This window comes from Arachis stenosperma, chromosome 10, assembly GCF_014773155.1.
Source record: "Arachis stenosperma cultivar V10309 chromosome 10, arast.V10309.gnm1.PFL2, whole genome shotgun sequence".
NCBI classification, from domain to species: Eukaryota; Viridiplantae; Streptophyta; class Magnoliopsida; order Fabales; family Fabaceae; genus Arachis; species Arachis stenosperma.
The window spans coordinates 113,283,505-113,290,086 of NC_080386.1; the positions used below are offsets into that span (position 1 = coordinate 113,283,505).

Below are 6,582 nucleotides of genomic sequence, written 5' to 3' on the forward strand. Positions count from 1 at the left end.
CGAGTAAGGGTCGATCCCACAGAGATTGTTGGTATGAAGCAAGCTATGGTCACCTTGTAAATCTTAGTCAAGCAGACTCAATTGGGTATAGATGATGAATAAAACATAAAGATAAAGATAGAGATACTTATGTATATCATTGGTGAGAGCTTCAGATAAGCGTATGAAGATGCCTTCCCTTCCGTCTCTCTGCTTTCCTACTGTCTTCATCCAATCCTTCTTACTCCTTTCCATGGCAAGCTTATGCAAGGGTTTCACCGTTGTCAGTGGCTACCTCCCATCCTCTCAGTGAAAATGTTCCTATGCTCTGTCACAGCATATGGCTAATCAGCTGTCGGTTCTCGGTCAGGCCGGAATAGAATCCAGTGATTCTTTTGCGTCTGTCACTAACGCCCCGCCTGCTAGGAGTTTGAAGCACGTCACAGTCATTCAATCATTGAATCCTACTCAGAATACCACAGACAAGGTTAGACCTTCCGGATTCTCTTGAATGCCGCCATCAGTTCTCGCCTATACCACGAAGACTCTGATCTCACGGAATGGCTGGCTCGTTTGTCAGGCGAGCACTCGGTTGTCAGGCGATCAACCATGCATCGTGTATCAGGAATCCAAGAGATAAACACTAGAGCCTCGTATGCTTGTAGAACAAGAGTGGTTGTCAGTCACTTTGTTCATGAGTGAGAATGATGATGAGTGTCACGGATCATCACATTCATCAAGTTGAAGAACAAGTGATATCTTGGACAAAGAACAAGCGGAATTGAATAGAAGAACAATAGTAATTGCATTAATACTCGAGATACAGCAGAGCTCCACACCTTAATCTATGGTGTGTAGAAACTCCACCGTTGAAAATACATAAGAATAAGGTCTAGGCATGGCCGTGAGGCCAGCCCCCAAATGATCTAAGAACTAGATGTCCGAAGATGAAAATACAATAGTAAAAGGTCCTATATATAGAGAACTAGTAGCCTAAGGTGTACAAAGATGAGTAAATGGCATAAAAAATCCACCTCCGGGCCCACTTGGTGTGTGCTTGGGCTGAGCAATGAAGCATTTTTGTGTAGAGACTCTTCTTGAAGTTAAACGCCAGCTTTGATGCCAGTTTGGGCGTTTAACTCCCATTTTGGTGCCAGTTCCGGCGTTTAACGCTGGAATTCCTGAGGGTGACTTTGAACGCCGGTTTGGGCCATCAAATCTTGGGCAAAGTATGGACTATCATATATTGCTGGAAAGCCCAGGATGTCTACTTTCCAACGCCGTTGAGAGCGCGCCAATTGGCCTTCTGTAGCTCCAGAAAATCCACTTCGAGTGCAGGGAGGTCAGAATCCAACAGCATCTGCAGTCCTTTTTAGTCTCTGGATCAGATTTTTGCTCAGGTCCCTCAATTTCAGCCAGAAAATACCTGAAATCACAGAAAAACACACAAACTCATAGTAAAGTCCAGAAAAGTGAATTTTAACTAAAAACTAATAAAAATATACTAAAAACTAACTAGATCATACTGAAAACATACTAAAAACAATGCCAAAAAGCGTACAAATTATCCGCTCATCACAACACCAAACTTAAATTGTTGCTTGTCCCCAAGCAACTGAAAATCAAATAAGATAAAAAGAAGAGAATATGCAATGAATTCCAAAAACATCTATGAAGATCAGTATTAATTAGATGAGCGGGGCTTTTAGCTTTTTGTCTCTGAACAGTTTTGGCATCTCACTCTATCCTTTGAAATTCAGAATGATTGGCTTCTTTAGGAACTCAGAATCCAGATAGTGTCATTGATTCTCCTAGTTAAGTATGATAATTCTTGAACACAGCTACTTTATGAGTCTTGGCCGTGGCCCAAAGCACTCTGTCTTCCAGTATTACCACCGGATACATACATGCCACAGACACATAATTGGGTGAACCTTTTCAAATTGTGACTTAGCTTTGCTAAAGTCCCCAATTAGAGGTGTCCAGGGTTCTTAAGCACACTCTTTTTGCCTTGGATCACCACTTTATTTCTTTCTTTTTCTTTCTTTTTCCTCTTTTTTTTTCGTTTTCTTTTCTCCTCTTTTTTTTTCGTTTTTCTCTTTTTTTTTGTATTCACTGCTTTTTCTTGCTTCAAAAATCATTTTTATGATTTTTCAGATCCTCAGTAACATGTCTCCTTTTTCATCATTCTTTCAAGAGCCAATATTCATGAATCACAAATTCAAAAGACATATGCACTGTTCAAGCATACATTCAGAAAACCAAAGTATTGCCACCACATCAAAATAATTAATCTGTTATAAAATTCAAAATTCATGCAATTCTTCTCTTTTTCAATTAAGAACATTGTTTATTTAAGAAAGGTGATGGATTCATAGGACATTCATAACTTTAAGGCATAGACACTAAGACACTAATGATCATAAGACACAAACATGGGTAAACATAAAGCACAATTTTCGAAAAAACAAGAAAATAAAGAACAAGGAGATTAAAGAACGGGTCCACCTTAGTGATGGCGGCTTGTTCTTCCTCTAGAAGGTCTTATGGAGTGCTTGAGCTCCTCAATGTCTCTTCCTTGTCTTTGTTGCTCCTCTCTCATGATTCTTTGATCTTCTCTAATTTCATGGAGGAGGATGGAATGCTCTTGGTGCTCCACCCTTAGTTGTCCCATGTTGGAACTCAACTCTCCTAGGGAGGTGTTAATTTGCTCCCAATAGTCTTGTGGAGGAAAGTGCATCCCTTGAGGTATCTCAGGGATCTCATGATGAGAGGGGTCTCTTGTTTGCTCCATCCTTTTCTTGGTGATGGGCTTATCCTCTTCAATAGGGATGTCTCCCTTTATGTCAACTCTTACTGAATAACAGAGGTGACAGATGAGGTGAGGAAAGGCTAACCTTGCTAAGGTAGAGGACTTGTCCGCCACCTTATAAAGTTCTTGGGCTATAACCTCATGAACTTCCACTTCTTCTCCAATCATGATGCTATGAATCATGATGGCCCGATCTAGAGTAACTTCGGACCGGTTGCTAGTGGGAATGATTGAGCGTTGGATAAACTCCAACCATCCTCTAGCCACGGGTTTGAGGTCGTGCCTTTTCAATTGAACCGGCTTCCCTCTTGAATCTCTCTTCCATTGTGCGCCCTCTTCACATATAACTGTGAGGACTTGGTCCAATCTTTGATCAAAGTTGACCCTTCTAGTATAAGGGTGTTCATCTCCTTGCATCATGGGCAAATTGAACGCCAACCTTACACTTTCCGGACTAAAATCCAAGTATTTCCCCCGAACCATAGTAAGATAATTCTTTGGATCCGGGTTCACACTTTGATCATGGTTCTTGGTGATCCATGCGTTGGCATAGAACTCTTGAACCATCAAGATTCCGACTTGTTGAATGGGGTTGGTAAGGACTTCCCAACCTCTTCTTCGGATCTCATGTCGGATCTCCGGATATTCACCCTTTTTGAGTGAAAAAGGGACCTCGGGGATCACCTTCTTCAAGGCCACTACTTCATAGAAGTGGTCTTGATGCACCCTTGAGATGAATCTATCCATCTCCCATGACTCGGAGGTGGAAGCTTTTGCCTTCCCTTTCCTCTTTCTAGAGGTTTCTCCGGCCTTGGATGCCATAAATGGTTATGGAAAAATAAAAAGCAATGCTTTTACCACACCAAACTTAAAAGGTTTGCTCGTCCTCGAGCAAAAGAAGAAAGAAGAGAGTAGAAGAAGAAGAAATGAGGAAGAAGGGAGTGGCTTTGTGTTCGGCCAAAGAGGGGGAGAAGTGGTGTTTAGGTTGTGTGAAAATGAAGGGGTGAAGAAGGGTTTATATAGGAGAGGGGAGGGGTAGGGTTCGGCCATTATGGGTGGCTTTGGGAGGAAAAGTGGTTTGAATTTGAATGGTAGGGTAGGTGGGGTTTTATGAAGGATGGAGGTGAGTGGTGAAGAGAAAGATGGGATTTGATAGGTGAAGGGTTTTTGGGGAAGAGGTATTGAGGTGATTGGTGAATGGGTGAAGAAGAGAGAGAGAGTGGTGGGGTTGGTGGGGATCCTGTGGGGTCCACAGATCCTGTGGTGTCAAGGAAAAGTCATCCCTACACCAAATGGCATTCAAAATCACGTTTTGAGCCCTTTCTGGCGTTAAACGCCGGGCTGATGCCCATTCCTGGCATTTAACGCCAGGTTTTTGCCCTTTTCTGGCGTTTAACGCCAGTCTGGTGCCCCTTTCTGGCGTTAAACGCCCAGAATGGTGCCAGACTGGGCGTTAAACGCCCAACTGCTAGCCTCACCGGCGTTTAAACGCCAGTGGGTTCTTCCTCCAGGGTGTGCTGTTTTTCTTCCTGTTTTTCATTCTGTTTTTGCTTTTTCAATTGATTTTGTGACTTCTCATGATCATCAACCTACAAAATAAAATAAAATAGCAAAAGAAAATAGATAAAGTATAACATTGGGTTGCCTCCCAACAAGCGCTTCTTTAATGTCAGTAGCTTGACAGATGGCTCTCATGGAGCCTCATATTTTCTCAGAGCAATGTTGGAACCTCCCAACACCAAACTTAGAGTTTGAATGTGGGGGTTCAACACCAAACTTAGAGTTTGGTTGTGGCCTCCCAACACCAAACTTAGAGTTTGACTGAAGGGGCTCTGTTTGACTCTGATTTGAGAGAAGCTCTTCATGCTTCTTCTCTATGGTGACAGAGGGATATCCTTGAGCCTTAAACACAAAGGATTCTTCATTCACTTGAATGATCAGTTCACCTCCATCAACATCAATCACAGCCTTTGCTGTGGCTAGGAAGGGTCTGCCAAGGATGATGGTTTCATCCATGCACTTCCCAGTCTCTAGGACTATGAAATCAGCAGGGATGTAATGGTTTTCAATCTTCACCAAAACATCCTCTACAAGTCCATAAGCTTGTTTTCTTGAGTTGTCTGCCATCTTTAGTGAGATTCTTGCAGCTTGTACCTCAAAGATCCCTAGCTTCTCCATTACAGAGAGAGGCATGAGGTTCACACTTGACCCTAAGTCACACAGAGCCTTCTTGAAGGTCATGGTGCCTATGGTGCAAGGTATGGAAAACTTTCCAGGGTCTTGTCTCTTTTGAGGTAATTTCTGCCTAGACAAGTCATCCAGTTCTTTGGTGAGCAAAGGAGGTTCATCCTCCCAAGTCTCATTTCCAAATAACTTGTCATTTAGCTTCATGATTGCTCCAAGGTATTTAGCAACTTGCTCTTCAGTGACATACTCTTCCTCTTCAGAGGAAGAATACTCATCAGAGCTCATGAATGGCAGAAGTAAATCCAGTGGGATCTCTATGGTCTCATTTTGAGCCTCAGATTCCCATGGTTCCTCATTGGGGAACTCTGTGGAGGCTAGGGCACGCCCATTGAGGCCTTCCTCAGTGGCGTTCACTTCCTCTCCTTCCTCTCCAAATTCGGCCATGTTGATGGCCTTGCACTCTCCTTTTGGATTTTCTTCTGTATTGCTTGGAAGAGTACTTGGAGGGAGTTCAGTAATTTTCTTGCTCAGCTGTCCCACTTGTGCCTCCAAATTTCTAATGGAGGACCTAGTTTCAGTCATGAAACTTTGAGTGGTTTTGATTAGATCAGAGACCATGGTTGCTAAGTCAGAGGGGTTCTGCTTAGAATTCTCTGTCTGTTGCTGAGAAGATGATGGAAAAGGCTTGCCATTGCTAAACCTGTTTCTTCCACCATTATTGTTATTGAAACCTTGTTGAGGTCTCTCTTGATTCTTCCATGAGAAATTTGGGTGATTTCTTCATGAAGAATTATAGGTGTTTCCATAGGGTTCTCCTAGGTAATTCACCTCTTCCATTGAAGGGTTCTTAGGATCATAGGCTTCTTCTTCAGATGAAGCATCCTTAGTACTGCTTGGTGCATTTTGCATTCCAGACAAACTTTGAGAAATCAAATTGACTTGTTGAGTCAATATCTTGTTCTGAGCCAATATGGCATTCAGAGCATCAATCTCAAGAACTCCTTTCTTCTGACTTGTCCCATTGTTCACAGGATTCCCTTCAGAAGTGTACATGAATTGGTTATTTGCAACCATTTCAATTAGCTCTTGAGCTTCTGTAGGCGTCTTCTTCAGATGAAGAGATCCTCCAGCAGAGCTATCCAAAGACATCTTGGACAGTTCAGAGAGACCATCATAGAAAATACCTATGATGCTCCATTCAGAAAGCATGTCAAATGGACATTTTCTGATCAATTGTTTGTATCTTTCCCAAGCTTCATAGAGGGATTCTCCATCCTTCTGTCTGAAGGTTTGGACTTCCACTCTAAGCTTACTCAATTTTTGAGGTGGAAAGAACTTTGCCAAGAAGGCATTGACTAGCTTTTTCCAAGAGTCCAGGCTTTCTTTAGGTTGAGAGTCCAACCATATTCTAGCTCTGTCTCTTACAGCAAAGGGAATAGCATCAGTCTGTAGACCTCAGGGTCAACCCCATTAGTCTTGACTGTGTCACAAATTTACAAGAATTCAGCTAAAAACTGATGAGGATCTTCCAATGGAAGTCCATGGAACTTGCAATTCTGTTGCATTAGAGAAACTAATTGAGGCTTAAGCTCAAAGTTGTTTGC

General features: G+C 42.4%; 1 non-coding gene across 1 annotated transcript; it reads left to right on the forward strand.

Annotated features, from left to right (window-relative positions):
• The first annotated feature begins 6,181 nt into the window (after positions 1–6,181).
• LOC130959782 (small nucleolar RNA R71) lies at positions 6,182–6,289 on the forward strand. Its single transcript, XR_009078848.1, has one exon. It is a non-coding gene; the product is annotated as a small nucleolar RNA R71 (small nucleolar RNA).
• Positions 6,290–6,582: the final 293 nt, after the last annotated feature.